The sequence below is a fragment of the Condylura cristata genome, unplaced genomic scaffold (assembly GCF_000260355.1).
Source record: "Condylura cristata isolate star-nosed mole 26May11 unplaced genomic scaffold, ConCri1.0 scaffold00004, whole genome shotgun sequence".
Taxonomy (NCBI): domain Eukaryota; kingdom Metazoa; phylum Chordata; class Mammalia; order Eulipotyphla; family Talpidae; genus Condylura; species Condylura cristata.
In genome coordinates, this window is record NW_004567105.1 from 64,386,196 (window position 1) to 64,395,089 (window position 8,894).

The window sequence follows — 8,894 nt, forward strand, 5'->3', positions numbered from 1 at the left end:
AGGTTTGCTGTGGTTAGTAGAGCAGTGAACCTCTTAGCCATTATATGTTTTAAATTGCTTTATTCTTAACCATAGTGTTAAAATCATAGTCATAACCAACAATTGATGAAAGGAAAGAAACACAAGGGACATTGATGCTCAAATATATGTTTAAGAAGATAAATGGTAATTCCTCAAATTTGCCTCAAGATGTTCTTCTCAGAGCTATACGTTACATTTATCTGATCAAGATCTTTATATAGCAATTCAACACGTCTTACTTAAGCAGTGCTAAAGAAAAAATGTGGTGAAATTGCTCCAATTTGGCTTTCTATTTATTGGGAATAAATACTATCCACATCTGTAATGTGTTATTTGTAGAGGAAGTTTGCAAATGGCAGCCTAAAACTTTCTCTCTAAATTTGTCATTTTAGAAAAAAATGAAGATTATAAAATCACTTGACTTCAAAATATCAGATACCAAACATTGATTCCATTGACCTCTATTTGTCATCCATCAAGACTAATCCCAAACACTAAAGGATTGAAAAGTCATGAAACATTTTGAGACAGCAAAAGTGAGTTCATTCACGTCCCACCTCACAATCCCACTGGATTGTGCCTGAACTACTCTCAGACCTTCCTCATACCTTCCTCTCATACCATACCTACCCTCACCCTACAAATAAGGGTTCTTCATCTTTTTACCCTCTTATTTTGTAACCTACCATTCCCCCCTAGAATGTAAGCTCCCTGAGGACAAAGTCTAACTGCCTGGCTTTATCACTGTGTTGTCTCAGAGCCTGAGAGCCTTGTCTGGAATATGATAGGCATTCAGTTTGAACAGAGATGGTTTTGATTTTCTTCAAAAGTAGTTTGTGATGATTGACAAAAATGAAGTATTATCTGCTTCATTTCTCCTGTAATACGGTATCTTGACAAATGCATAATGCCAAACATTTATATAATCAAAGGGTATGCACTGTTTTACTGTGAGAGACCCTGACTATTATTTCCAGTGATATAGATATGTATTGAATTGTAAAATCAAAGTGGTGATTGGAAATGTGTTGCTCAGACAATTACCAAGAGGAACAGCGTTGATTCAGCACTATGTTTACCCTGAATGCTTCCCCTGGGCCGCTCCTAGCCTGGTCAGCATCCTAGTAGGATGTAGGGATCCTTTGGCAACATTTGTTTGAGGAATCCCCATCAGCTGTTGAAGGTCTTTGAAATTCATTGCGATCTAAGATTCTGTCACCCAAACTTCCCTTCTTCCCTCTCTCCTTCCCTCCCTCCCATCCTTTCCTTTCCTTCAAAGATGTTCCATCAGCTAGGAAGCTTTGTTAACAGTTTGGAGAATGGGAGATGGGCACATCCATGTCCTGCTTTCTCTGCTGCCTGGGCCCCTCCAGCACCATCTCGGTCTCTCCTGGGCAGTAGATCCCTCCTTTGGTGGTTCAGTTCAGTTCCCTCCCAGCTGCCTCCCTGAGCCTCTAGGTCCATCCAGTGGCCACTGTGATCAAATCCTTTCTTTGGCTTAGGGATTGACAAGTATGAAAATTCTGTTTCAGGAGAGAACTTGGAAGCGATTCTGATTTCTTACAAAAGTTTGACATTTTGAAGTATTAATAGATTTAAAATAGGTTATATCATACATGATGTCCCTATTGGGAGGGGAAAAAAGTGTGTGGACTTATTTTGCTCCATATTAAAAACAAACTGTGGATTCAAGACTTAAAGTATATTTTTAAAAAGGTTAAAAAAGTATTTAAAAATAAAAAAAAGTATTTAAAAAAGTATTTTTAAAAAAGTTAAAATCTTGCAAGAAAATATAGGAGAGCATAGGTATAATTTGGAATAATGGGAAAGATTTCTAACTGTGTTATCTATTGCTACCTAGCAATTTTCTCCAAATGTTTAACAGCTTAAAACCAAACGTGTATTATCTAACAGACTTCAAAGGATCAGGAATTGCGAAGGGACTCAGTTGGGTCCTTTCCAGTGCAGGGTCTGTTGTGAGTTGCAGTCAAGTTGTTGACCAGGGCTGACCCATCTGAAGGCTCCTTGAGCGCTGGAGGGGGGCTTCTGAATTCAGCCGTGTGGTTCTTTGCAGGGTTAGTTCCTCTCCCTGGTATTGGCAGGAGGTTTTCTTTCCTTACATGTTCTCCCCATAGGATCACACATGTGTTTGCTTTCTTCCCCCAAGAGTGAGGGACCCTAAAGAGACAGAGTTAAGATTATACTCAAGGTGGAAACCCCATCTTAGAGGAGACATCACCCCACTTTCTCATACTCTCTTCAATAGAGACAAATCACTGATTTCAGCTCACACTGGCTCCACCACTTGATGGGAGGGATATTAAAGAACTGTTGTTCACACCACAACAGTAATCAAGAGGAAAATCTCAGAAGTGATAAAGAGGAAAAGGAACAGGATTATGTGAAGATAGAAAACATTCGCCTGGGGAAATACTGTAAAAGTTAATAAACAAGAGACAGCTTGAAAAATATTCGTAGTGCAGATAAGGGCAAATCTCTAATATATAAAGAACTTATAAAATTTGATGAGAAACAGACAGCCTGCTAGACAAACATTCAAAGCTCAATGGACCAGAATGGAGTCATGTTTGCCTGCTGGTGACAGGACCCACCTGTGGTGCCTTAAAGACTCCAGGATTTGTTTGCTTTTGTAATAGTTCCAGAGGGAGTAGGTTGTTGGCACTGGTTCAGGGCTGAGGTGTCTTTATTCATTCTACAGTTACAGAAACCCTCTGGAGTGTCAGAAAAGTCGTGTCTGTTCTCTACCTCAGAAAGGAGATGGCAGGAAAAGGGCAAAAGATTTTTCCTAAAGCCCTGGACAATGACTTCCATTTACTTCATATAAAGAACCCACTAAAACAAAACAGTATTACCTACTGAGTCAGGATGCGTTTTGCTCCAAACAGTAGAAGGCCCAATTAAAAGAAGATTATAAAAGTGAAGAAAATTCTTTCAATACAAGTCCTGATGTAGGAAGATTCTAGTGTTTAATTCAGTGACTCAGTGCCATCAACTAGCCAGAATATTTCCTCTTTTTGGGGGGGGTGGGGGGAGCTTTACCCACCCCATGGAGTAGTTGTTCTTCCTAGGCTGTTACCACATGGTTGCCAGATGATGTAACTCTGTGCACCCCTCAAATGCAAGGAGTGGGTAGAACAAGGCAACTTCCATAGGAGGGGAATGGCGACTCTGAATGATTGATGTGGATGGGAGAGTTCTAGCCAGCGGGCCAGTGCTGAAAGTGGGTGACAATTTTGAGGTTTTTTTTTTTTTTTTTAAAGATTTATTTTATTTGTACATACAGAACTGGGGTTCAGGCCAGAGATTCAGGGGTGGCGAAAGACTTCACCAGAGACAGAGTGGGGAGCAGAACAGGCAGATCGACGAAGTACACTGCTGAGGGGAGCAGCGGGCGGGTCAGGAGAGGTCTGCCACACCATGTGGTCACCTCCCGGGCAGGTGGGAATCGAACTCATGCGGAAGTGGCTTTAGCTTCTCAGTGCAGTGCTTTAATCCGCTGCGCCTCCAGGGAGGGCCAGTTTTGAGGTTTTGATCCTTAAAGCAGTGGGGCAGGACCTGAGATTTCGAGAACTTCCAAGTTAGTGGCCTCCCAGGATAAATGGAAGGACCTAAAGGCACCCTATGAAGAGCAAGTCCTGTGTGGGCCTTGATATGAGGAGGGGTGGGAAGCAAAAGCTAAGGGTCACTCACCTTCCCCCCACAGCTAGAAGAAACCTTGGGACCACCCATCAGAAACCTAACAGTGCGCTGGTTCTATCAACAGGAAAGGGGGATCAGCACTGGATAGTGGTCACATCTGTAGGAGAGTCAGATTTCAATAATTCTAATTGCTATCTCTAAGTACAAAATAGTACACTGTTGTTTCTCTCCAGCTAAGAGAGAGGCCTGCATGGTTGCAGGGGGGCAGCCTTGAGAGTGGCCTCTGCTGAGGGAGGCCAGTGCAGAGAAGCCCTGGCATGCCACGGGTCACAGCCAGGCAGGAGGCTGCACAGCCCGGAGGGAGAGAGTTGGCAGAATGAAGCCTCTGCATAGTCAAAGATGGGCAGAGGCCTGTTGCCCCAGACTGCACTGAGAGTCTTCTCTTTGGGAGGAGCTCATTCCTTTGTGGAGTGGGTTGTTCTGCTATTAATCTTGGATAGTTATGGAGAAATTTGAAAGGGGCTGGAGACTATACAATGGCCTACAGTCTCTGTAGCTTCACCTTCAGGGCTCCTGACAATCCTGCAATAGTCTGCTGCCGTCTTGTGTTCTGTGACCTGGGCGTTGGCGCCTACGGATCTTAATTGTACAGCTGGGTCAATGGCTCTGTTAATCCTGTCTACCCCACCTCCAGCTCCTGGCATGGTGTAAACCAGGTTTCTGGCCTCATGTCGCCTCCTTTCCAGTTTTTTTTTTTTATCCTTATCCTCCACTACCACCGATAGAGAAAAGGGACAAAAGAAAGAGACAGTTTTATTACAGTTTATTATTAGAGTTTAGCGAGCCCCTGGTAGGCTGAGCCTGAAAGATGCTGAACCACAGAGGAAGGGGATTATAGAGGGAGATGGAGCCGTGCAGAGAGCATAGCAGGTATTGGAGGTGTCACAGGGGGCAGAGAGGAGGAGAAGTAGCCCAGTGTTCTCCTATTTCCCCCTCCAGTCTTCTGCAACATTGCCCACTGGCTGAATCTTCCAGAAGCTGGAGAGCACGTGTGCCTGGAGACAGTTCCTGGAACACGGGGTGGGGCAGAGCAGTGGTGGGGGGTGATGGTAGCAAAGCAGCACTGAGCAGGGTAGTTTGTTTTGGAGGTGATATGTTTTAAAACATTTTCATGGAAAAAACTTATAGAGCAAAACAAAGGGAATTGGGGATTCTAATGGAAGGTGGTGGTAGCGCTGGGGAGACCACCTGTCACTGAGAAGATGATTTAGATGGATTGAGGTGAGGAAGTTGGCTACACAGTTGTTTAGGGGAGGTTAGAGTACTCCAGGGGAACAAAAAGCCAGCACAGAGGCGTTAGGTGACAGGGCTCCGCTCACTGGGAGGCACCCCAGGAGGCTGCAGCTCAGAGCGGGAGAGTGGGAGGGTGTGGCCCGAGAGGAGCAGGGCCAGGCGCTGGCAGTAAGGAGTGTGACTTCCACTCTGAGTCCAGCAGGAGCCCACACTTGCCTTTAGCAGAGGCAGGCCTTCTGAATATGCAGTGTAAATGTAGATTTTCCCAAACACTTGGGTTTACAGTGTACCACCCACGGACTGTCTCTGAAAAAAACTACTAGAAGCTGTAATTCAGCAAGAAGAGAAATTAGTTCAGGAGGAAGTGAAAAGATGCAAGGGTGAGTAAAATCTAGAGTTGTCTAAATAATTACTAATGGAGGAAATGTTTGAGCAGAATGATCTGGAATTAGAATCCAGATGATTTCAAAATGGAGGTGGTGCATCAGGTGGCGGGCAGAGTGGAAGCTGTGAAAGCCTATTTTGCTTCTTGCTGTGTCTTGAAGGGAAGATACAGAGAAGGACCTTTTTAGAAAAATGTATGCAAATTAAATAGTTAAAATATAAAATTAGAGGCTAAAAGTTTAGGGGTAAATCACTAGAGGAATAAATATAGACTATGTAATTTTCTTCCTAAGAGAGAAAACTGGCATGTAGAAGACTTAATTCAACAAAAGGCAAGAAAAAAGTGTGTCTATGGTAGTATGGATATAACATCTAGAAAAGAAGAAACAGAATTAGATGGCTGGAATATGGTAAATATAGGCCATTAATAAATATTACTAATAAATAAACATTTGACCCAGAGTTATATGACTAGTTATCTACTCAAGAGCACAGAAAACATGTTCACACAGAGTTGTACATAAATGTTGACAGCAACATTATTCATTAAGCCCAAAGGTGGGAATAACACAAGGATTCACTGACAGATAAGCGGATAGACAAAATATGGTATGTCCACACCTTGGAATAGTAATATTCAGCCATAGAGAGAAAGAAATTACATAAGTAGCATGGATGAATGTTGGAAACATTGTGGTAAGTGAAAGAAGGCAGTTCTAAAAGACCACATTATACAATCGATTTACACAAAATGTTCAGAATAGACAGTAGATAGTCGTGGGAAGTATGGGGGTGACATCTAGGGGGTTGGACTAGAGAGAAGTTGATGAATCTGCACCTGAATGAGTTTTTTTTTAAAGATTTATTTATGCATATAAAACGGGTGTAGGCCAGAGGTGCAGGGGGTGAGAGGGTTCAACAGAGACAGAGTGGGGAGCAGAACAGGCAGATGTGCTGAAATACACTGCTCAGGGGAGTAATGAGACCGGAGAGGTCTGCTGCACCATGTGGGTCAGCTACCTGGTCGGGGATCGAATTCATGCTGCAGGGGCTGGTAATAGCTTGATAGTGCTCAGGCTGGGGAGGTCCCTGAATGAACTGCTTTTATTGTTGGGTGTAGTGGGTTCCTCACATCTTTCAGAGAATCTGGCTCAGTAATAGACCTTTTTTTGCTAATTCATTTATCACATGTTGATAGTACATCAAGAAGTTCTGGGCACTGGTGCTGCACCAGTGAATGTGGTGGATCTGGTCTGGCCTCCCAGAGCCCACGGTGGCCTGGCCAAGGGCGAAGAGCTCCCTCACTGAGAAGTATGTGAATGTGTGTTAATTGTGGTAGAACCCCAGGGTGTGGAGAATGACCTTGAGCAGAGAGAAAACAGGGCTTCCATGTTAATTATGCATTCAATGCTGGCAAAATGGGGTCAATTCTTTTTTAAATGTTGCAGTGTATTTCCTATCTTTTGTTTCACATTCATGGAGATCTAGGCATCTCTATAGTTAGTTGCAAAATATTTAAAAACAGGAACTGCAACACATTGGAGAAACAAAGCTGATGAAGATCTTCCAAGTTTGATTACAGTGTGCTTGGCCAAGATTTGGGGTATGTTTGTATCTGTCTGAATTTAAAAAAAAATATTTTCCCACTTGATAAGATATTAGTGAACATGTAACATATATAAGTTTAAGTTATACAGCTCAATGATTTGATATGCACATCTATTGTGAAATGATTACAGGTTTGGTATATTTTAATTTCTGCTTTGAAAGGTGAATTCAGGTGTCTGCAGGCTCTATTTTGTCTCTTACTTAATTTCTGTGACTTTGCAAAGGTGACTTAATCATTCCTGGGGACTGACAGCCATATCAGCTACCAGGATCTTTTATATCAAGTTGGCATGCCTTCAAGGAACAAAAATGTGTAAAAGCACATTAAATGAAAACAAAGCTCATGGATTATTTTTCATTATTTCCAGCCCAGAGTTTATAACCCTAGCCTACGTTTTCTTCAGGAAATCTGCCAAGTATTTATGTTGAGATTTATGTCCAGGTTGGGTCCTGGGTCTTTCTGCCCTTCTTCCTGTTAGTGGAAGACTCTTACCATAACCTGCTGATGGGCAATTTGCTACATGGGTTCCATCTCTTCCTCTCTGGTCATGGCTTTTTGGACATTGAGTCAATTATCTGACCCACCCTGCCAGGCAAATCACCTAGAACTGTGACAGAAAAACCAACTCAACTGACTTCAACTACAAGGAAATGATTTCAACACAGAAATCATAAGGCATAAGGCAAAGACCAACTGGACACTAGTTAATGACCCAAGTGGCCAGCCTTGAAAGCATCAGCATTGCCCATCTCCTTCTGGGGACAACCCATAGCTTAGCTCTGTTAACTAAAGTATTGTCTGAAGTAGGAAATGTGGATTATCTGGATGTTATGGAACAGACGTGAATGTCTTCCCATATTAGATCATGTGTCTAAGTGTGCACTGAAGGAATTGTTACAGATCTCTCCAAAGGCCTCAGCCTTGAGGCAAGGCTACCCAAGAACCTACACATTGCTTCCTCCAGTTGGGAATAAGAAAGCCTGTTGACTGGTAGGAAAAATCCAGTAGCTACAGCAGATGCTGTTGGCCGCCAGCCTGCCAGCCACCCCCATCCCCTCCCACATCTTTTCCTGTGTTCCCAAATACCTCCAAGTGTTCCCTGCATCCTGGGAATCAGAGGAGGCTGACCCACCCCCGTCTCTAGGTGTGGCTTTGATTGGCGTGATCAGAGCACTCCTGTTCCCTGCAGGTCGTTGGGATAGGCAGAGATGGGTGACAGAATAAACGTGAGGAGTCTTTGAAAGGTAGCCAGAGGTTTAGTTACGACAGAGCTGGAACCATTCTGCCTCTCACCACGTACCTGCATGTCTGCTGTGATCATGCCAACTGCAGGGTGAGGATGGAGTCGGGCTGGATGAGCTAGAGTGAGCGGAAAGGTAGATCGTGACCGGTTCCCTGGGAGCCTGTCCAAAAGATGCTCCGTGCATTTTGGATTCTTCTGTGTGAAATCATTTCCTTGTAGTTGAAGTCAGTTGAGTTGGCTTTCTGTCACTTACAGCTGTAGGTGACTTACCTGGCAGGGTGGTTTGGGGTGAGCCTAACCCATTTTGGAAGGGCCTGGGGGCAGCTTCAGAGTTTTAAAATGCAGACATCCTTCATCCTCTCCATCAGACACAGGCACAGCCCTGCTGGCCTCCATCCCCAGCTGATCTCCAGGAGGCCTTGGAGCCCCTCAGGCCAGATAACCTCCGTTCACCTCAGTTCTCAGACAAAGTTACCTTCCAAGCGCTCTCTACTGTTTTCTGATTGCATAAGTTTCTTTCTTAATTTTAAAAATTTATTTCCTTATATTGTTGTTCCTTTTTGTACAGTAACGGGTGTCTCCTCTAGGGTGGGGTGCCTGCAGTTCTCCCACCACCACAGCTCCTGTGATCCATGGCCATAGTCCCTGAGCTCCCTGTTTTTTTTTTTTTTTTTTTTTTTTTTT